Source organism: Pseudopipra pipra, chromosome 17 (genome assembly GCF_036250125.1).
Source record: "Pseudopipra pipra isolate bDixPip1 chromosome 17, bDixPip1.hap1, whole genome shotgun sequence".
Taxonomy (NCBI): domain Eukaryota; kingdom Metazoa; phylum Chordata; class Aves; order Passeriformes; family Pipridae; genus Pseudopipra; species Pseudopipra pipra.
The window spans coordinates 13,554,083-13,576,741 of NC_087565.1; the positions used below are offsets into that span (position 1 = coordinate 13,554,083).

At 51.8% G+C, this 22,659-nt stretch overlaps 1 protein-coding gene across 3 annotated transcripts in view; it reads left to right on the plus strand.

Annotated features, from left to right (window-relative positions):
• RALY (RALY heterogeneous nuclear ribonucleoprotein) overlaps window positions 1-22,659 on the plus strand; it is a 121,349-nt gene that overhangs the window by 44,694 nt on the left and 53,996 nt on the right. For all 3 annotated transcript variants that reach the window (XM_064674317.1, XM_064674316.1, XM_064674318.1), the window contains exon 2: window positions 79-166. The gene's annotated coding sequence lies outside the window, so the exon portion shown is untranslated. The remainder of the gene's footprint in view (window positions 1-78; window positions 167-22,659) is intronic.

Below are 22,659 nucleotides of genomic sequence, written 5' to 3' on the forward strand. Positions count from 1 at the left end.
CCACACTCCCTGCTCTGCTGAGGGTTAGAAAGTACTGGATTATCCTCTTACCATCCCTCTGTGTCCTGGTTCTTGCAGGGTGAGGCTGAGACTGTCGAGGGGTTGTGCGCCTGCTCCCGGAGCGGTGACGGGAGGACTGACAAACCCCAAGTGCCAGCCAGTCCCGGTAAGTAAATGGATCTTGATGTACTTTTAGATGTGAGGAGTGATGGGAGAGATCCCTGCAATCCCCAGTTCTGTGGCTGGGGGACTCAGCAGTGGGATTTGGGGTGGCACAGACACCTTGCCTGAGGTGATGAGCTGTCCCGAGTGGCTTCGTCCCGGAGTCGGGCGGAAGGTGCTGATCCTGCTGGCACTGGGCTCATCCTGCTGGGAGCCTTCAAGGAGTCAGAGGTTGCTGGATTTGCTGAGAACCTGCCATTGCCCTCAGTGCTGTTGGTGACAGAGACAGGATTAATTACACCCTGCAGGGCAGGTTGGGCTCGTTGTGGACACGGTGGCTTTCGGTGTGGTTGCATTTCTGAGTCCTGCTGCTTCTCAAAGTTACCTTTGCAGTTTGCTGTGGTGAAGGTGAATGTGAGTGTCTAGAGCAGTGTAGAGGTGGACTCTGCTCCTGACTTCCCTGTGCCTGTCCCAGAGCAAGGGGCTGCAAGGAGCAGCTGGGTGGAAGTGCTTCCCACAGGGAACACTGTGCTTGGGATGGGCACAGAGGGTGCCCAGAGCCTGGTCAAACCCCTGGTGCCGCCTGGGCACAGGGCAAGCAGAGCAGCTGCTGGCACAGGGGGTGGCAGGAGCAGGCTCAGGGGATCTCCTTGGACATCAGCACACTGGGGTTTGTTGGTGCTTTGCTCAGGACAGAGGAGTTGCCCATCCCCAAAGGGTGCAGCAGTGTCCTCAGGCCACAGTTTAGGAAGAGAGCCATCTCCCAGGTGCCAACAGATGTGGCACTGTCAGGACATGAGCCTGGACATCCCCCAGATCCATCTTGGCCAGGTAGGCTGAGCTGAAAGCACCTCTGTGAAGAAGAGGTTCTGTGGAAGGGTGGGAGAGGATTTAGGGATGAGCTCCAGTGACAGCATGACCTGAGTGTTGGGAAATGCTGATCCAGAGTGACTGTGGCTGTTGGAAACTTGCTGTGCTCCCTGAGCAGTGAGGTCCATGAGGACCAGAGGTGGGAACTCTGTCTGCTCTGGTGGGAGTTTTGTTTTGGGGAGAATAGAGCAGCAGGACTTCAAGTGAATAAAACCTGGGGTTTGCTTCAGCACAGGGAGAATGAAGGAAGATTCAGACATGAAGATGGAGTGGTGTAACGTTTTCAACAGTGCACTTTCCCTTCCAGTCCCCAGGCAGATGGATAAAAACAGGAATCACAGATTAACAAAATGGTTTGGATTGGAAGGGACCTTAAAGCCCATCCAGTTCCACCCCCTGCCATAGGCAGGGACACCTTCCACCAGCCCAGGTTGTTCAGAGCCCCGTCCAACCTGGCCTTGGACACTTCCAGGAATGGAATCCTCAGTTTCCAGTTCAGGTTTTACAGTCCTGGTGTTTTAATTGGTATCACAATTGTTTTTTTTTCATTGGGAACTTATATAAGAGGGAGAAAATAAAAGTGTGATCAGGCAAAACCTCTCCTCACACAGACAGGAGCTGTGCTGCTGTGTGATGGACCTCGGGAGGCACCGTGTGCAGTAATCCAGGAGTTTTACATTTCTTACTGATTTGGAGGTCTAATCCAAGAAACTCCAAGTGGCAGAGGTGTAAAGAGTCACCTGAACTTTTCCAAAGCCAGATCAGGCAGTTGAGGGAGAAAGGGAACTTGGGTTTGCTTCTGATTTGTCTGGAACCATTTCCTGCTCCAGCTTAGGGTATCTGCCCGTGGTGGTAATGGGAGTATTTTGACACAAAGTAGGACAAAAAAATTTCTGGCATGCAGATATGTTAAACAAATGAACTGGCTAAAAACCCTTTTCTGCATGAATAAGACAACTACTGTGCCCTAATTCCATAGACCAGGATTTAACTCAGCAAATGAAATTACAGGATTCAGCAGCATTGAAGAAATACATGATTTATTTATTATTGACAACATTTTTACAAAAGGACACTGCCAGAAACTTTGAAAAGTTTTGTTTTGGCTGCTGGCACATGAAACAGTGCTTTTAAACTGTGGAGCCTTCTTTTTGTACAAGGAATTTACTGGAAGTGGAGGAAACTGTCTTTTATCTGGTGAGTTCTTCGCTTTCACAGGAGTCCTGAACTCTGAACGCTGTGCTGGTTGATTATTTGCTTTTTCATTTTTCCCTTCTCCCTCCAATTATTGGTGGCACACAGGATAAAGGTTGAAGCTCCTTATTTCTTGGGAGGTGCAGTAAAAACTGTGGAATTATCTGTCATTCAGGCAGTTGGAAAAGAACACTGAGAGCAGAGGAGGAGGGCTGATGAAAATGCCCATTATTCCAGCAATGAGGGGAAGGTCATGAAAATACCTGTTACTGAGTCCATCAGTGCAGGGTTGCAAGTGTCCCATAATGAGAGGACGTGGAGCATCCTCAACAAACACTGGATGGCTGAAGTTTTGTGTGTGTCTGAGATGAACCCCAGTGTCAGAGGGGCCATCCTCGTGTCTGAGCACAAATAAATCCCGACTCTAATCACCTGCTCAGGTGGTTTATGAGCTCCAGCAGTTCCTGTCCTGCCAGGATTAGGGTGGCACTTGGTGGCCCTTTAAGCCACGATCTGTGGTGACCTTCTTAGCACCCCGTGGGCCAAGGAAGGATGTAAGAGGTTCTTAATTTAGAGGAGCTGGCGGGTCAGGGGGAGGTCGCAGGTGTCGGTGCCCGGCGAGGGCAGAGCTGGGCGGGGGCTGCAGTGTCTGGTGTGGGACAGGGACCTCACAGGGGTCAGGATCCACTCTAAACCAGCCAAACTGTGGCACTCAGTTGCCCTCTGTGCCTCAGAGGCCTTTCCCAAGGCAGTGAACGGGCAGTGGGATCGCTCGTGTGTCTCACTGTCAGGCTGGAATTCGTTCCAGAGGCTCCACAGGTGTCCTGAACCATCAGAAACCATCAGAGGTCACGGTGTGGAGGACACAAACAGAAATTCCCTCCAAAGCTAATGCTCCCCAACCTTTATCTACTGTGAAAAAATGCAAAGAGCCAGTTGAAACACCCTTCTAAGCTCTCTGGAAGAACTGCCCATGTCCGTGCTGGCTGTGACCTAATGGAATGTGCAACGCTGAGTGGTTGGCCTGGAGGACCTTCCCAAGTATCTAGTTCATCTGGAACAGGTTTTGTTCTGAGCTAGGATCAGGTTTTCCAGTGAGAGCCAAGTCCTGACCCACTGAACTGCCTTCCTCACTCTGTAGCCTTCAGAGATGGGCACTGGGTGAGCGAGTGGAAGAGGAGATGCTAATTAACCCTTCATTAACAGCCTCCTGGCTCTGTCTCTGTGGTTACCTGGGCTTTAAATAAGCAAATTAATTGCCTGAAGCTCTCAACTGCTCTGCCAAAGCAATAGGAAAAATGCCAAGTGATGGATGCAGGACAGGCCATGGCCAGACCCTCCTGCTCAGGACCTTCCTTCCTGCTGATGGAGCAAAAAGCTGTGTAACTCAGGTGTCTCTTGGTATCTGAGAAGAGCAGAGTATTGGGTGTGGTTTAAGGTCAGCAAGGCTGAACAGAAGATCAACCCCGTGTTCACACAGCAGACACGATCCTGTGCATGGCACTGCACCTGCTTTGGGATGTAAAACCTTGAGAAACCAGAGACACTCCAGCACGTTGTAATTTTAAACCTATAAATTCAATCAAAACACACTCAAAGAAAGCCACGGGTTAATAACACCTTCCCGAGCCAACAATTCATCTCTAGAGCTGAGCTGGCTTCCTGTGATCAACCAAAATGTTTGATTCTCTTAAGAACTGAGCAAGCCATTCATAATGAACACTCAGTTTTCTGCAAATCTTGATCTTCTCGACGTGTGACATTGATTTAAATTATCTGATTGGGGGATTTGGGTTTTTTTTTTATCTTTTCATTTCCAGATCTGCTTTTTGAAATATCTGTTTCTCAGAGGTTCTCAAGACTCGAAGCTTAATTCAGATTAAGGCAGTGTGTGAATGGAAAGTGTCAGATCTTTTCCCAAACACCTGCTTGTGTAAACACCAGCTGGCAGATGATGACATGAGCCCTTCCTTCTGCCTTGGTGGAGGGATAATTCCTGTGCTCAAACTTGGGCTGAAGACGTTTGCAGAACGTTTCTGAGAAGTTTCTGAGTTGCTGCAGAGGGAAGGTTGGAGCTGCCCTGGGTGTTAGTGGTGCCTCACAGGAGCATCCCACGTGTTCACTGAACAGGAACCCACCTGGAGGGAGCTTGGAAGGAGCTCAAGGAATGCTCATGGTGGGAGTGGGGCTGGTTGTATTTATCACCTTAAATCCTTAGAGAAGCAGGCTCATGGCCAGAGGGACTGGGGATGGGTTCTTCTCACCTCTTTCTGAACCACCAGCTCCTCACCATTTGTCTTGTCCTCCCCATCACCTGCAAGGTGTTTTCTGCCTCTCCTGTCAAGAGCCAGTCACTGAAGTACTAAATGGAGGGAAAGGGCAGAGGACAGGATTTAATGCCACGTTTCAGTGTCTGCCTCAAGGTTCAAGTTCTCTCCATAATTTCCCAGATTCCCTGCTCAGCTGGCTGGGCTTCAGCCATCAAAGGCCTCCAGTCAGTGTTGAGGAGCTGGGCCTGGATTTACAATCACAGAATCATGAAGGTTGGAAAAGCCCTCTCAGATCAAGCCCAGCTGTTAACCCAGCACTAAACCAGGTGCAGTTCCCCAGTTCTCAGCAATTTCTCAGTTCTCAGCCCAAAAGAGAACAGTCTTTCTGCTCCAGCTTGAGCTGGTGTTATGCCCATGCAGACACTGCTCCACGAGCTGCTCATACACTGGGGAGGAGACAAGGGACTCCTCAGTGCTGCTCCTCCTCCCTGCCCTCCCCTGCCCAGCTCCTGCTTTCTGGCTGCATCCCTGAGCACTGGAGCTGCAACATGAGTCAGAAAGCAGAAGTCAAGGGGAAGCCTGAGAATGAAAATACAAAAATAGACCTCTCTTTGCACATCTTCTCTCAGCCTCCCTTTGCAGGGCTGGATGGGCGTGTGCCTGATGGGATCTGATGGCTCTGACCTTGGCAGATGCATCAGATGTGACATGTGAGCATGGATTTTGTTATTGGCTTTTTAAGGAGAGAAATAAGGGTTAGCAAGAAATGCAGAGAAGACAAACAGAGACATGGCCACATTCCTTCATCCATAGAAATCCAGGCCCGAGATTTGCTTCCAGCTCGGCCTGAACAGGAGATTTCAGGAAATGAGCCAAAAAGTTGCTTATTTTACCATCCCCTTTCTGCAGCATTTCATTATCAGATGTGCTGCTTCTTGAGGCACTGACCTTTCACAGGCTGTGCTGTGACAAAAGATGTGTGTAATGTGAGGGCCCTTGTGCTGCCTGCAGAGGATGGGCTGGATCCCTTTCCCTGTGTGCTGGGACATCCAGAGGGTGTGGGATGATGCCACACACCCTGCGGAACATGAGGTAGGGTGGGGAGTTTTTTTCTGCTCAAATCCTTTCTTCTTCATTTCTTCCTGAGGGTGGGAGTTCAATTAAAAATGCAGGACTGGTGGATCAGTGAGGATGACCTTGGGATGTGCTGGGTGACCTTGGAGGACCCAGGTGGGTCCCCAGCTTTCATCTGGTAGGTGAACTCTGCAGAGACTCCCCAGGGCAGTGGGCACAGCCTCAAGGCTGCCAGAGCTCCAGGAGGGTTTGGACAACGCTCTGAGGGACAGGGGGGGATTATTGGGGTGTCCTGGGCAGGGCCAGAGTTGGACTGGATGATCCTGTGGGTCCCTTCCAGCTCAGGAGATCCTGTGATTTTTTGAGGCAAGCACTTGGTCATGGGCTGTTCCCAGTCCCTTCACAGGACAGGGACAAACAGGGACCATGACAGCCTTGGTCTCCTGCCTGTTTTTCCTGGAGAAAAGCCTTATAATCAAACCTTGTTTCATTCCTCCACATCTTTCCCTAAAAGGCTGGGTTTGCTGTGCTGGGAACCAGGACATGGTGCCTGCTCCCTGTTCACCTCCCCTGGCTCATCTCCTCAAAGAATCATGGAATCATTAAGGTTGGGAGGGACCTGGAAGATCATCGAGACCAACTGTGGACCAGCACTGCCAGATCCACCACTAACCCTTGTCCCCAAGTGCCACCTCCCCATGTTTTATGAGCACTTCCAGGGATGGGGACTCCACCAGTGCCCTGGGCAGCCTGTGCCAATGCCTGACCACCCTTTCAGTGAGGAGATTTCCCCTAAGATCCAGTCTAAACCTCCCCTGGCACAATTTGAGGCTGTTTCCTCTTGCCCTTGTTACCTGAGAAAAGAGACCAACCCACCCCTGGCTCCACCCTCCTGTCAGGGGGTTGCAGAGAACCATAAGAAATACACCCTTTTCTTCCTCTCTTTACATTACAGCTTCCATGAGAATGGACCTGCTCCCTGCTACTTGTGGGGTGCCATGAACCATCCCTTGGCTACCTACAGTCCTGCTCAGAAGCCAAAGAGAACTTTGTTGAGGCAGAGAGAGGTTTTTGGGCCTCTGAGCTTTCTCTAGTGTTGTTAATTATCCATTACCTCTTGTCCTGCTTCCCTTACAAGCATTCCCTGCCTGACCAGTGTCCCCTGGGACCTGTGAAAGTCCTTGTGCTTCTTCTGGTTGGGTGGCTCTGAATCTGTTCCTCGTGCCTTGATCTTGCTTGTGCTCCTCCTGCTACATCCCAATTTTTTGCTGCATTCTTTTATTTTTCATTTCCTTGTCATAGCTTTGAATGCTCATATTATTCCTTCTTCCCTCCTCTGGCATAGGTGTCTCTGCTCATAATCCTCTTAGCACTGAGGCAGCCTGTTCATCTCAGAGAAAGCTGCTTTAAAGGCAGGTGTGAGCCAGGCTTGGCCCGTTCTTTCTCCCCTCCTGTGACTTGAAGGGCCAGAAAATATTTGTGGAATCACTTCACAGGATCACAGAATTGCTTTGGGTTGGAAGGGACCTTAAAGCTGATCCCATCCCACCCCCCTGGTGTCCCTGGGCAGCAGGAGCTGGGGATGCCTGCAGGGAAGGCTGCAGGGAGCCTGTGGGTTCCTTCTGGAGAGCCAGAGGGGAGTCCTGGAGGCAGCCAGCTCCTCTCTGACCTGCTCACCCCTTCCCTGGGGCTCAGCAGACACACCTGGAAGACACCCAGGTAACCCCCCCCCACCCTGCAGCAGGTGCCACGTGGTGCTCAGCACAGGGGCCAAGGAACACTGTGCTGGTCCTGTGCCAGGGGGCTGGGTTCTGCATCTGTCTTTGGGGGTTAAAACCAGTTTGCTCTCATTGTATTTATTGTAATCTTTTTTTTTTTTTTTAGTAAATGGTAACTCTGACTTGTAATCTCCCTCCAGTTGGGTTCATCTCTCCCTCCAGTTTACTTTTAAACCAGCACAGGGCCGGAGGGGTGGGTGAAGGGAACCACTGGCAGGAAGGAGGGGGGAGTCAACATCTCGCTGCATTTTGGCCACAAAAGCCAAGGATTGGAGCCTGGTGTGTCAGCACCCCCACCCTGGCAATGCTGCCTCTGGCTGTGAGATGCTTCCCTTCTTCTCCAATGGTTTCTTACTTCTTGGAGTCTTGAAAATGCATCTGTGTTGTTTGTCTGACCCTCACAGCCTTTACAGCCTCTGCCCTGGCTCTTATTACACTTTCCAAAGCCTCTTCATTGCCTAGGTCCTCTAATCTTTCCAGCAGCACCCATGTTTTATGCCTTGGTTATGCCTCCCTTCCTCTTAATTAATTTTTCACACTGCCTTGCTCGTCCCTGTTGCCCTCTTTGATTTAATTTATTGCTCACTAGCCATCATAACACCTGGGCAAGCCTTTAATTTATCTCTTCCTGTGGCCCATCACCCCCCTCTGTCCTCTACTGTTATTGATTTCCCCAGTTTGATTTCACCCTGGGCTCTCCACCATCCTCTCCTACCCTTCCCTCCCCCTCAGAATTTTTTGCATGAATTCCCTTCCCCCATTAGTGACTTTGTTGCCTTGTAATTCCTGGCCCAACAGGGCTGGGATTGCTGCTTGTTGGGTCCCCCCCCTTGCTCATGCTTGGCTTCCACCCCAAGTGTCTCAAAATTAACTCTGAGTAATTGCTGTGATAAGGAAAAGGTCCTTTTCCAATGAGCCTCCTCCAAGTGGAAGAGGTTCCATGGCCATGACCTGGTGTAGCTTCTCTGCTGAGCAGGATGGACCTGCTGGGTCACAGAATCCACAGCTGTGACCAAGGAGTGCAGTCTGTGCTCTCAGCAGCCCTTTATTCCTGCCCTTATCCTGGAGATGGGAATGTGCAGCAGAACCTGCCCTGCCGAGCCCTGGCTGCTCCCAGCCCAGCTCTCCTGCTGCTCTGAAGCTTTTACATTTAAATAGTGAGGAAACTGTGGAAAGGAAGAGGGAATAAATAACTTTTCTTTGTCCTTCAGCTGCCCTGTGCCTTCCACAGCCCAGCTCCCTGGGGTTGGCTGTGCTCAGGCTCACACCAAGAGGGAACCTCCAGCTTTGCTCCCTGGCTGGGAGGAACTGAGAGCTCTGATTCACCACCCACAGATGGTCCATTTACTGACAGACAGTTCCTGCCATTACCATAGTGGGTTGGGGAAGCACATTTCTGCAGATACACAGGTTATTTGGTCATCTGTGTCCGTGGGATTCGTCAGCTGAGCCCAAAAGTGGGAGAGGGTCGGAGGATGGGAACCACATGTTTTTGAAGAATGCACAGCAAGGCAAGAACTCGAGCTATTACCTGTAAAACAGGCACGGCACAAGGCCTGCTGTGACTCAAAATTGGGATTATCTACATAGTTCCCTGAGCCGTTGGTGCTAAAAAATACTGTGGATGAAGCTGTGCTTGTATATGGGATTTCCATTTTGATGGGATGTTGTGGAGCTGAGCTGGTTATGTCTGATGAAGGACCAGGGTGTATAAAGGGGGAGTTTGAAACTGTTTCTAGCAAAGGACATGATTGGATATATCCTGTCCTTTCTCAGGGAAAGGTTCTTCCCCCAGAGGGTGGTTGGCACTGACCAGGCTCCCCAGGGCAGTGGGCACAGCCCCAAGGCTGCCAGAGCTCCAGGAGGGTTTGGACAACGCTCTGAGGGACAGGGTGGGATTGTTGGGGTGTCTGTGCAGGGCCAGGAGTTGGACTGGATGATCCTCATGGGTCCCTTCCAGCTCAGGATATTCCAGGATTCTGTGATTCCATCTCCTGACTCCTAGGCCACCAAATCCCTGGAGTACCACAGCCCTGGGATGTGATCACCACCTGGGAAATGAGGAAACACAACGGGCACTGCCTGGGTCCTGTAAAGCTTAGGAGATCTCAGAGAGGTTCAGAGGAACTGATTGAGTATTGTTGGTTTAGTGGGTGGTTGGTTATAAACACTTGTAGTTCCACAGTGAGGTGTGGGAATGGTGAGATTTGGCACAGGAATAAAATATGGGAACTATGGCACTGAAACAGTCTGTGCCCTGGGGGAGCTGCTGCTGCACTCAGCAGAGGTGTGGGATGGGCCCTGAAACCTGGGAATTCAGCTCCAGCCAAAGGCAGACCTCCCAAGTTCAGTGCCACAGCCTCTTGTTGGACTCGATTTTATTCTATTAATTATCTTTTATTCTTCTGTCATTTTAGTTCTCCCTATTTTCCATTCTCCCTCCCTCCTTTGAGTTTGATGTGGTGGGTAGGATCACCCCATGAGCTCTGAAGGTAGGTCATTCCCTGATGCTGTCAGGGAGATCTGTAGGTGTCTGGGAGGTGCTGACCCTTTTCTTCCAAATTAAGACGCTCTCCTTGTCCATCTTTGACAATTTTTATCAATGCATGGGAAAAGTAGACCAGCTTCCTTCTGCCCCTACATGCAGAAATATCCTTTATTCCTGCAGGAGCAGCCCCCCCATCCTTCCCATCTTTACCCTCCCCTACATTTTACAAAGGCACAGAGTGACAGGACCAGGGGGAATGGCTTTAAGCTGAAGGAGGGCAGGGTTAGATGGGATAGTGGGAAGAAATTCTGATTGACTCAGCCTTGCAAAGGCTGGACCCTGCTTCTCCAGCTGCCTGAATTCCACGGGACTCACCCAGGAAAGAGGAACTCGGTGTGAGAGCAGGGAATGGCTACAAGCTGGAGGAGCGTGGATTTAGATGGGATATTGGGAAGGAATCCTTCCCTGGGAGGGTGGGGAGGCCCTGGCACAGGTTGCCCAGAGAAGCTGTGGCTGCCCCATCCCTGGAAGTGTCCAAGGCCAGGCTGGACGGGGCTTGGAGCAACCTGGGACAGTGGAAGGTGTCCCTGCCCATGGCAGGGGGTGGCACTGGATGATCCTTAAGGTCCCTTCTAACCCAACCCATTCAAGGATTCCATGAGACAGCAGTTTGCAGAAGAGATTTTGTTTCCCAGCTATCAAAGGAGACTTTCAAAGATGCTGGAGACCATTTGGTCAGTCAGTGATACAGCCAAGGAGGCTTGAGATTGAGACTCCCTTTGTCATTCAACTCGGGCAAAGCTGAAAACTGCAGAAGAAAGCTGTACTTTGCTGTTAGACCTAAAAAAAAAAGGCTTCTGCTTTATTTTTTGTGAAGTTTGTTCTGAGACAGTAACTGACAGCCCAGGATGTGTTTGGATCTGTTCAGATAATTTATCTTCTATTGTGAATTGTGGTTCTTTTGTGAAGCACCCCAGGCCCCTCCACGTAGGGATTGATTCAATACATCTGCCTTCCCCTGGGAATGACATCTCTTCCCCTCTCCACGGGCTCTGTGCAAACAAGGAGCTATAAATAAACACCAATATCTGTATTTGCAGGGGGTGCAAAGCTGCTCTGGAGCTTTTCCTTTGTACCTTGTAAACAAAAATGGACCGTTAAGGGATTGCTGGAAGTCAGAGCTGGGCAGAAATCAGGAACACACCGAGATGCTGCTTTGTGACATGTTTGTTTTTCAGTGCTGTAAAAGCAGGTGATATTATTTTGTGATTTGAGGAAAAAGCATATAAGGGATGGAGAGTTTTTAGGAAGGACCAGCCAAGCCTTTCAGTGGCTTTTTCTTTCTCGTGCTCACAAGCAGAGTGTAAATGATGGAGTTTGTGGTCCTAGAGGGTCAAGGCTTGATGGACTGGCAGCAGGGATGCACTGGGAGGGGGTGGAGGAAGCTGCAGTTGCCTTTCCCATCTGTGGCAAGTCTGCTGGGACCCTCTGAGAGGAGATCTGGGGAAAAACCTTGTTGTTGCAGGGCCTTGGTGCTGTGAGCTGAGGGGAAGCCTGAGCGGTGCCTCCTGTGTGCAGTGGTGCAGCTGGACATGGGGCAGCAGTAATTGGAGCTGCTGGGAAGTTTGAGGAGCAATGTAAAAATCAGGTTCTTCTCTGATTTTTGGTTTTCAGGTTCTGCAGTGAGAGAATTCCTGCAGGCACCTCACCCTGGGGGTCCAGCTCGTGGGCACCTTCAGCATGGGGAGCGTGTCCAGAGGAGGGAACAGAGCTGGGGAAGGGGCTGGAGCACCAGGAGCAGCTGAGGGAGCTGGGGGGGCTCAGCCTGGAGAAAAGGAGGTTCAGGGTGACCTTATCCCTCTCTGCAGCTGCCTGACAGGAGGGGGAAGCTGGGGGGGGGGGGGGGGTCAGGCTCTGCTCCCAGGGAACAAGGGACAGGATGAGAGGAAATGGCCTCAAGCTGTGCCAGGGGAGGTTTATATGGAATATGGGAAAATTTCTTCATGGAAAGGGTGGTCAAACACTGGCACAGCCTGCCTGGGGCAGTGGTAGAGTCACCATCCCTGGAGGTGTTCAAAAAGAGTGTAGATGTGGTGCTTGGGGACATGGTTTAGTGGTGGCCTTGGAGTGCTGGGGGATGGTTGGACTTGATGATCTTGGGGGTCTTTTCCAACCTTAATGATTCCATGATTCTTTGAGCCTGCAGGATGAGTCCATTGGGATTGTCCTGCTCAGAGCTGGCAGCCAAGTCCCTGGCACTCAGTTAAGAGCTGTTCTGTCACTTTATGGGACTGTTTTTTTAGGAGAAATGATCCCAGAAACTGGTTCCCTGAGCTTTTTGTTGCAGCAGTGGCATTTCTTCCTCATCAGCATTTCCCCCCAGAGCTGTCTCCTTGGGAAGTTGTAATCCAGAGATCAGGAGCTCCATCTTGGAGCCACCTGTGGCATAAAAATCCTTCACCATCTCTCAGCAGCATCCACAGAACCTCTGCCAGCCACTCACTGCTGCCTGGCTGTGCTTTGGCTGTCCTTCTGTCCTGCCCTCAGGACTCCTGATGGTGGCATCCTGAGAGGGATGTCCCCAGGCTGCAGGAACCTGCTGGCAGCTCCACCTGCACACTGGGGAAGCCCCCCCTGGGACAGCCCTGCTTTGGGGCACAGCAGGGCAAGGGGGAGTGTCCAGTGTGGTGGTGTCTGCACTGGGAATCGTCTGTGGAGGCAGGATGGGGAGTGGACACGGAGCTCCTGCCTCTGGCCCTCCCTGTGAGCCCACCCAGAGCCCTGGTGGTGATCCCAAAGTTCCTCCACCCTGAAAGCCTCTGTTGGGGCTGGAGCTGCAGCACCCCCGGGGGTGGGGGCTGAAGGGGTGCAGGAGGTCTGTGATCACAGAATCATGGAATGGTTTGGATTGGAAGAAACATTAAAACTCATCCAGTGCCACCCCCTGCCATGGGCAGGGACACCTTCCAACAGCCCAGGTTGCTACAAACCCATCCAACCTGGCCTTGGACACTTCCAGGGATCCAGGGGCAGCCACAGCTTCTCTGGGCAACCTGTGCCAGGGCCTCCCCACCCTCACAGCCAAGAATTCCTTCCCAATTTCCTATCTATCCCAATATCCCAAGTCCCTCTGGCAGTGGGAAGCCATTCCCTGTGTCCTGTCCCTCCATCCCTTCTCCCAATCCCTCTCCAGCTCTCCTGGAGCCCCTTTAGGCCCTGCAAGGGGCTCTCAAGTCTCCCTGGAGCCTTCTCTTCTCCAGGGGAACCCCCCAGCTCTCCCAGCCTGGCTCCAGAGCAGAGGTGCTCCAGCCCTTGGAGCATCTTCATGGTCTCCTTGCCCTGAAGATGCTCCTCCTTGCCACTTGTTCTAACAGCTCCATGTCCTTCCTGTGTTGGACATCCCAGTGCTGGGGCAGCACTGCAGTTGGGGCCTCACCAGAGGGGAGCAGAGGAGGAAAATCCCCTCCCTCGAGGTGACCATGAGCTGACATTGCCTCGGGCTACAAAAATAGGGCACTTTCTGCTGCCCCACAAACCATTTCTGATGAGTTCAGTGAGACCTCGTGGATGAAGTTGCCCTGTCCCTCAGTCCCCATGCTCTGCCTCACCTCTTTTCATTTGCAGCAGTATTTCTGTGGTGCTGCAGGAGTCCCCCAGCCCCTCAGGCAAGTTTTGGGCTTCTTTGCCTTCACCTTTTGCACCATCTGTGTCCACTCCTGCAGTGCCAGGGCTGCTGTGCTGGGGCAGGGAAGTCGTGCTCAGGCAGCAGCATCACCAAACTGGGATGGCACTGCCTGCACTCAGCTGACTTGTATTTCCTTCTTATCCTTGGCATTAATATCAAACTTGCAAAATCACAAGGTATTAGTTTTTTATGGAGACAGTTCTCTTTGTGTGAGGAGACAGCTGATGGAAGTCTTAAAACTGCAGGTGGGGAGCTGCCAATCCATGTAAAGCTGTGCTGTATTAGCACTCTGATATCAGAAATATCCCTCCTGATAGCAGGAGGATCCCTCCTGGGGAGAGCTCTGGGAAGCAGAGTGCTCTGCCTGTGTGTCTGTGTGCACACAGCTCCGGGCTGGAATCCACAGTCTGGCACATCCACGATGCCCCCTGGGGAATCTGGATATTAGTGGGGGAAAAAAAGACAGAAAAGCACCTCATTTCCAAAAATGTGAGGTTGTGAGGCAGCCCCTGAGGCAGGAGGAGGGGACAGGGCTGGGGGGGCTGTTCTGGGCTGTCCCCAGTGGGGTGTGTCTGCACAACTGGGGGCACTGGGGAGCTGCCAGTCCCACACCATGGAGGTGCTCAATTCTTGTTCCTCTGCCCTGTTCATCTTCTCCCTTTCCTGGTGTGAGACAACCATGGCCAAGTGTGGGGTCCTGAGTTTGGGGAACCTGCCTGGCCCGGGGGCTCAGGTCATGCAGGGCAGACAGTGGAAGGGATATGTGGATGTCTGGAGTGACATTTGGGCTGGGAACTAAAACAAAACCACTGGATTTGTAGGACCGAGAACCTGCTTTCTGTTGGGCCACTGGTGTTTTCCAGTTCTAAAAATAACTCAGAACAGGAGGCAGGAAACAAACTGTATAATTTATAAAATCAAACTGTTGTGGTTGTGGTGGACTGCAACATCTTCAGAAAATTCTTTTCTCCTTTTCTCACTCTAATTCTCCACAGGGACCAGGCTGGTTTTTCCCCACCTTGTTCCAAACAGCAAACACTGCTCATCCCCCCAGGATTCATCATTCTTTTGCCCTGTAGCAGATCCATCTCTTGTCTCAGTGTTTATAGGCAGGAGCCCAGCTGAGATGAAAGGCTGGGAAGGAGGGATGTGTTGCTCTAAAAACTCCAGCTCTGATGATGGAGCAGCTTTCAGTGTGGTGAGAGCAGTGAGGGCAGAGCAGGCAATGAATAAATATGGAATATGTTCTATGGAGTAACTTGGTAATTCCCAATTAATACCCTAATTGCCCCTTTTTTTAATTATTGACTCCAAAATTACCGAGCTGAGTTGCAAATGCTGTGGAATATAAAAAGGAAGGAAGGACTCTTTATTGACATTTTGGAATTACAAATTATGTTTGTTGTGAAAAAACGAGAGACCGTCTGTTTAATTGGTTGTAGGATGCAATTTGTGAGCACTTAGGTAAGAAAAATACAGCTGTCTGGGGGATCATTACAGATCCCTTTCCTCTGAGTCAGCAAAGTGTAGGGCTGGGAAGGAAACGGATCTATATTCCATAAAATTCAAACTAACAAGGAGCCTGGTCCAGGGGTTGCTCTTGGCTGACGTGGGTGGGCTGTGGTGGGATGGACAGAACAGGTTTGGGGGTTCAGACCTCAAAAAGAAAGAGTATTTCCAAGCTAAGTTGGCTTGACCCTACTTCACATTGCCTTGTGGAATGTGGGGCGAGCCCATTGGGTCAGAGGAAGTTTCTGGCTGCAAACAGTAATTTGGGATTCATCTACTGGCTTGAAGCTGGCAGAGGGGAGGGTTAGATGGGATATTAGGGAGAAATTCTTGGTTGTGAGGATGGTGAGGCCCTGGCACAGGTTGCCCAGAGAAGCTGTGGCTGCCCCTGGATCCCTGGAAGTGTCCAAGGCCAGGTTGGACGGGGCTTGGAGCAACCTGGGCTGGTGGAAGGTGTCCCTGCCCATGGCAGGGGGTGGGATGAGATGAGCTTTAAGGTCCCTTCCAACCCAAACCATTCTGTGATTCTGGAATCTCTCCTGAAAAATAGAGGTGAAAGGCTTATCCTGCTTATCCAGGATGCCTCTCTGGTCTGTAAATGAAAGCAGTGATCCCTCCCACCTTGCACGGATTTCCCCCAAAAAAGGAAAATCCAAACTATCTCTGCCTAAAGCAGCTTGTGTTTCCTGCCCCTGTGGAGGGAGGTGAAGGCCAGCACACAGAACAAAGCTGGGACACCAACTGGAGGCACTGCAGGAAGGTGATGAGGTCTCCAGAGGCATGGAATGCCATGGAATATTCCTAACTCCAGGGAATAAACAGGCACGTGCCTCAACACGGGGCGGTGGTCTCTGCTCTCCAGAGTAGTTTCCCTCAGGAAGGGAATGTGGTGCTGGTGACATTCTGACAAAGCCCTTGGAAAGGGCTCTGGAAGCTTGTTAGTGCAGGCAGGTTCATTAACAGCATTAATTGGAAGTGAAGGCACACTCCAGGTGGCAGAAGCCTCTGGAGATTAAAGATCAACATTTGGACTAAGCAAGGCTCTGCTCTTGCTCTTGTGCTGGATCACAGCATCTGGCACGGGATGGCTTTGGGGCAATCAGGGCTGTGTGGTGTCATCATCCCATGGGTGAGGAGGAGGAGGGAGATGGGGAGGGGGTGGGTGGAAGAGCAGGGCAAGGGATGGATGTAGCATGGCAAGGGATGGATCTAAGAAGGGACCTTAAAGCTCATCTTGTTCCAACCCCTGCCGTGGGCAGGGACACCTTGCACCAGCCCAGGTTGCTCCCAGCCAACTTGGCCTTGAACACTTCCAGGATCCAGGGGCAGCCACAGCTTCTCTGGGCAACCTGTAGCTTGGGCAACCTGTGGGAAGGTCAAAGTTCCATCTCTCTGGGTGGGTCCTGTGCCAAGGCCAACGTGGGAGAGGCCACCAGGCACTCTGCAGAGAGGAGGCACATGTGATGGAAGTGGGGATTGCTCCTGGTCCACACCAGGATGCTTTTGCTCCCTCAGTGGTTCTTCCAGCCTGTGGAACAGTTTTGTCCCTTTGGGCCCCATTTTCCTGCTCCTTCAGGCTGTTCCTGCCCCCGGGGCTGGGGCAGAGCATCACCCACTGCCCCACAGGCACTGAGCCCTGACCCTGCAGCCACGCTCACACAGGGCTTTGCCTCTGACTCCAGCCTGGCTTGTGTCGAGCTGGAGATGTTAAACCTTCACCATCCCACTGCAACCCCCTTGGAAACACCACAATTCACAGTCATCCCTCCACCCCGGGCTGAGATTTAACTGAGGAGCAACTCGATGTTCCTCCCATGATTTTTTTTTTTCCTTCTTCGTTTTCCCCAGATCTAATCAATGCTATAAAGGGCAAAGCAGCACTTTTATTTATTTATCATGGGAAGCAGCACAGCAAACAGTCCATCACTTTTCAGTTTGCTGACCAGTGTCCCAGATAATCAGCATTTCTGAGTCTCTTTGCAGGGAAGTCCTGTGGGGTGGGATACATCAATAATGCCATGATCCCAGAATTTGATGGGAAGGCCACCTTTTATGGATTTCATAGCTCTCCAGAGCAATAACATTGGGGGAGTTGGTTCTACAGAAGAAAAATAAAAAAGGGCGAGTTTTCGTTCAAGTTTTTTGGGTTAAAAATTACTTTTTCAGTGCAGATGGACAGAATCATAGAATCACAGAGTGGTTTGGGTTGATAGGGACCTTAAAGATGAGAGAATGTTTGGGCTCTAAGAGACCTTAAAGCTCATCTTATTCCACCCCTTGCCACTAGCCCAGCTTGCTCCAAGCCCCATCCAACCTGGCCTTGGACACTTCCAGGGATGGGACAATTGTCATAGAAAGGAACTCATTTTGGAGCTGCCACATTTTAAATAAAAGAATGAAAGCTGTAACATTTAATGAGAAGCAGTGAATTGTAACTTGGAGTTTTAATCCAAGAAAAGGGCCACGGTTGATACATTTTTGTATGAGCTTTGTCATCCTATTTCACATATTTCACAGAAAACCCTTTCCCCTTCCTCTCCAGCTGCTCTCCAGGCAGGGGGTGATTTGCTAATAGAAGTGGGAGGATTCCTCAGCAAAGCCCCCTCCATGTGGCAGCTGTTCATCCCAGCCCAGGATGCTGTGTCCCTCTTCCCAAAGTCCTGCAAACCCTCGTGCATCTCATTTGGCCACATCTCCTTTCACAGCACAGGCTTCTTCCTCAAGGGCAAAATTAGCTTTCAAGCCCTGCCAGAGCAGCGTGGGCTGCTGGAGATAAGGGTGACAAATTGGCCTGTGGGGAATAAACTTGGGTCCTTGAATAAACTTGGGTCCTTTAACGCCGTCTCCAGCCTTTGCTGGGATAAAACACAGCCAGGGCACAGCACTTTGGCAGATCACTTATTAAATGCCCTCCTTAAAATGCTGAAAATGTTGGCCTTGACTCCCTAAAAGGATGGTTCACCCTCTGCCCTCCATCCTCAGTGCCAGCCCATGTCCCCACAGCCTTTCTCCTCAGCCATTCCCTGTATATCCACCTCCTAATCAGCAGGAATTGCTCTGTCTCTGGGGTGGCTGGGCTGGAGTTTTCCCTGGATCCCAGCACAGGCTTTCCTGTCCCTGTGGCAGGGCAGGAGCCTGATGTGGGGCAGCCCCTGATGCCCAAATCCAGCAGCTCTGGCAGCTCCAACCCCTGGGCTGGGATCAGCAGGAGTGGGCAGGAGCACCCCCAGGCACAGGGAAAAGGGATGGATTCCACTGCTGCCAGCAGTGCCCTCTGGCACTTCCCAACTTTGGGAACAACTGCTGTCAGTGCAGACCTGCCCCAAACCTGCTGTCTGCTGGTTCGAGGAGCCGAGCAGAGCCTGGCCCGGGAGGTTTCATGGGTTGTGTCAACAGAAGGACCTTCTTAAGCCTCTCCCTTTGAGCTGGGCTTTTCCAGAAGGGAGTTGTTAGACCTCAGTTGTGTCCTCTCTGCTCAGGGCTGGATTTGAGGGAGTCTCAGCAGCATCATTTCATTCAGGACCAGCCACGTGGCCGCGAGGAGCAGCCTCAGGTTCCCCCCAGGAGGGTACCCTGAGGTGTCCCAGGCATGTCCCCCTTGCCCCACCTGTGGAAAAAAAGACCTGTTGGCCTTTGCTGGGGCTGTGGCTGTCGAGGAGCAGCCTCAGAGACGCAGCTCCCCATTGATCCACCTCCCAAGGACAGTGTTCTCAGCGGGACTGTCAGGGTGTAGCACACAAATATTTGCTCTGTGAGAAGCACTTGGCAGCCTGTGGGTAAATATTATTAGAGGAGTGAGGAGCAGGGACTCCATTAATGGACTTCAGAGACAGGGCACAGCCTCTGCATGGAGGAGCCCTGGGCTGGGCTGGCACCCTGTGCCCCCACCAGCTGAGGGTGGGGCTCCCCAGTTCCCCCCAGAGCCACTCACAGACCCTCATGGATGTGTGTCCTTGGGGGTCAGGGAATGTGCAAACCTTCCCTTGCTTCTTCAGCCCCTGAGAGATAACCCCCTGGGTCTGCACTGCCCCTGGAAATGGTCTGGAGAGGGGAGAACCCCCAGAACAGACTCCCCACTGGTTGAACTGGGGCTCCCAGTGAGCACGGAGCCCCTCACCAGTATCAGTCCGTGGTTCTCCCAGGACAGCCCTGGATGGAGGGTGGCACCCACGTGCAGGATCTCAGCCAGGGCTGGGATGCCAGTGGCCTCAAGTTGCACCAGGGGTGGTTTAGTTGGGATATTAGTTAAAATTTCCTCATGGAAAGGGTTGCCAGGCAGTGAAACAGGCTGCCCAGGGAGGTGGTGGAGTCACCATCCCTTGAAGTGCTCCCAGAACAGGTGGATGTGGCACTTGGGGACACAGGGAACAGGGTGGTGGTGCTGGGGTGATGGAGAGGAGTTTCCCAGCCTTAATGATCCCATCATTCTGTGCTGGACAGCGAGCTCCAGGAGCAGGTGGTGGCCATGCCCTGGCATCAGTGGGTTCCAGCTGGGGACCACCAGGAGTTTGTCTGTGGGGGTGAGAGGAGCCGCCTTGGGAAGGGGCTCCCCCGGGGCTCCCTCTGCAGTTCCTCCCTCAAAGGAAGACCCCGGTGTTTCAGCAGGAGGGTTTGCCCACCCTGGAGCTCCCAGATCAATAAGGTGATGTGCAGCAGCTGCTGCCAGCAAACTGTCCACGAGGCTCATTACAGGGCTGATGAGAGCAGTCGAGTGTAATTGCTCTCTGTGCTTACAAACCGGCTCCGGGAGGAATTGCTGGGATACATTCCCTGGGTGTGAAGTGCTGGGAATAGTGGAGCTGAGGTCTGGACGTTTGTATTCAGAGCAGTATTTAAAAAAGCAGAGCTGTGATCTAAGGCAGCAAATAAAACCTTTCACCTGTGCTGCAGTTTTACACAGACAGGTTCTTACGGCCTCTTCTGCACAGAGCCCGGTGGCAGAGGAGGGAATGTGGCTGGGCTGGGATTCCCCAGGCTGGGGTCCCACAGCAGGCTGGCATCTCCCAGGAGTGCAGCAGTGTTCAGCCACTGCTCTGAGCCACGGGCAGGTTTCCCTGGGGATGGGTTTCCCTCAGAAGAAGCCTGGAGGGTCCGTGGGGTGTTGAGATCAGCCCATCACCATCACTCCACCGTCCTGGTGTTCCCTCACAGTCCAACCCAGCTCAGCCTGGCAACCTGTGAGTGATTAAAGTGTCTCTCTCAAACACACACACGGTGAAGATGTCAACAGTCAGACTCCCTGTCCCCCCTGACACTTGTGCCAGTGGTTAATCATCTCCCTGTTATAATTTGTGCCCTTTATCTCATTTGAATTGGTTGGGTTTCAGCCTGCAGCCATTTATTCCTGGTCTGTCTTTACCCTTTTGATTAAAGAGCTTTTTCCTATATGGTATTGTCTGCACATGAAAGTTCTTACACAGAGAAATCACATCACCTTCCCATATCCCTTTTGATAACCTAAACAGAACAAAGTCTTTCATTTTCTCTTTGTCAAGCATTTTCTCCAACCCTGGAATCATCTTTGTGGCTCCATGCTGTACTTTCTTTTTTTTTTTAATCTGTAACATTTGGATGCTGAATTGGGTGTTTCAGTTTTCAAATCACAAATGCAAAAGTCCTGCCACACCTCAAGCCCTGAGTGTGGAGTCTGACCATGACTTGGACCTCACCTCCCAGCGAGCAGGTCCAGAGGAGGCCATGGAGATGCTCCCAGGGCTGGAGTCCCTCTGGAGCCAGGCTGGGAGAGCTGGAGGTGTTCAGCCTGGAGAAGAGAAGGCTCCAGGGAGACCTGAGAGCCCCTTGCAGGGCCTAAAGGGGCTCCAGGAGAGCTGGAGAGGGACTGGGGACAAGGGATGGAGGGACAGGACAAGGGGGAATGGCTTCCCACTGCCAGAGGGGAGGGTTAGATGGGATATTGGGGAGAAATTCTTGGCTGTGAGGGTGGGGAGGCCCTGGCACAGGTTGCCCAGAGAAGCTGTGGCTGCCCCCCCTGCTGATCCCTGGAAGTGTCCAAGGCCAGGTTGGACAGGGCTTGGAGCAACCTGGGCTAGTGGAAGGTGTCCCTGCCCATGGCAGGGGGTGGGATGAGATGGTCTTTAAGGTCCCTTCCAACCCAAACCATTCTGGGATTCATTTTATGATCCATCACGTGCTCACACCCATCAGCCTCTAGCTGAGGAGGGTGAGTCTGCCCAGAGCAGTTCTCAGCAGGCTGAGCTGCAGCCTCTCCAAACCCTCCAACCCTCAGGGATCAGGGTCAGGACAAGTGCCCAGGGGCATTTCCATGGATCTGCAGCTGGTTTCTCCTCCCTGGTGCTCTCCTGATGGGACACCTGGCACGTCCTGGGGCCGTGCTGGGGTGCAGGGATGGGTTCAGGTGGGCAGTGCCCGTGGGGAGGTGTTCACCCAAACCCTCACCAGAGCCCCTGTGCCCCCGGGGCCACCAGCACTGAGGGCACCTCCAGCTCTCCTGGGGCTTTCTTTCTGCTCCTCCATCAGAACATGCAGGGGAGGAAAGGACACACCTGAAGTGACTGAGTTTCCTGAACCTTTGTTGAAGTCTCCACAACAGGAGGCAGCACTCCAGCAGTGCCCGTGGAAATCTGGGGCATCCTCTTGAAATCAGAGAACCTTTGGGACCCTGAACTCACTGAGGATCACTCCCCTAATAAACACACTCCTGTCACTGTCTCAGAGCCATTCCAGATATGTTGCATCCTCATTTCTTTGCAGCAAACCTTACAGTCGACCCAAGGGGGGAGTTATATTTGCATAGTCTTCACTTTCTTTTATCACTCTCTCGTGTTTCTTGAAAGCTTGGATATCTGAAGCACTTAGCTCTGCCTTGAGTGGCTCATTAAATTTCAGAACCCTGCTTTCCCTGGCTCTGTTAATTAAGCACTTGATTGAAAGTCTAAATCTGAAGGCTTGGGTGGTGAGTAGAGCTCTGCTAAGCTGGGCTGATCTCAGCTCAGTGTAGTTCCAGCTTGCCCAGCCAGTTTGTGCATGTCCCTCACCCTTCATCCCCAGGATGACAGGCTGCTGCAAACCTTGGGTTTCCACATGGGCTGGGGACAGTCCCTGAGGTTTATTTTAGCTCTGGAGCTCTGTTGTCCCTGGAGTTTTCTGCAGCAGTTGTTGGTTAATAAAGCCTGCCTGTCCACTTAGCAGGCAGCGCTTAACAACCAGCAAGAATTTTGTCTGGAATGCTCCAGTGGCCTGTTGGTTTTTCAGTTGTTTGATTTTTTTTTTTTTTAATTTTATAGAGTATTTCATGTATTTGCATAACGAGGAGCCCTCTGTCAGAGGCCAACATGCTTTTCATACCTGCAATTTAAGCTTCAGTGTGTTCACCTGCCTGACATGGGGTTGTTTAGGGCCAGTCTCCAGTGCTGCTCAGCTCAAGTGTGATGTCCCTGCACGATGCCAGGCCAGGCTGTGCTGCCCACCTTGCAGGGACCACTTGCTGCTAACCCTCTCTGACCCTCTGCTTGGAAAGGAATGAATGTCTGCTCTTGTTTCTCTGGATTTGCCTTCTCTACCTCGTAATTCCATACTTTGAATTGCCTCCTGCAACTGGTATGTTCCAGCTGCTCCAGTATCTGCTCCAGGTGGTGCATCCTCCCATCC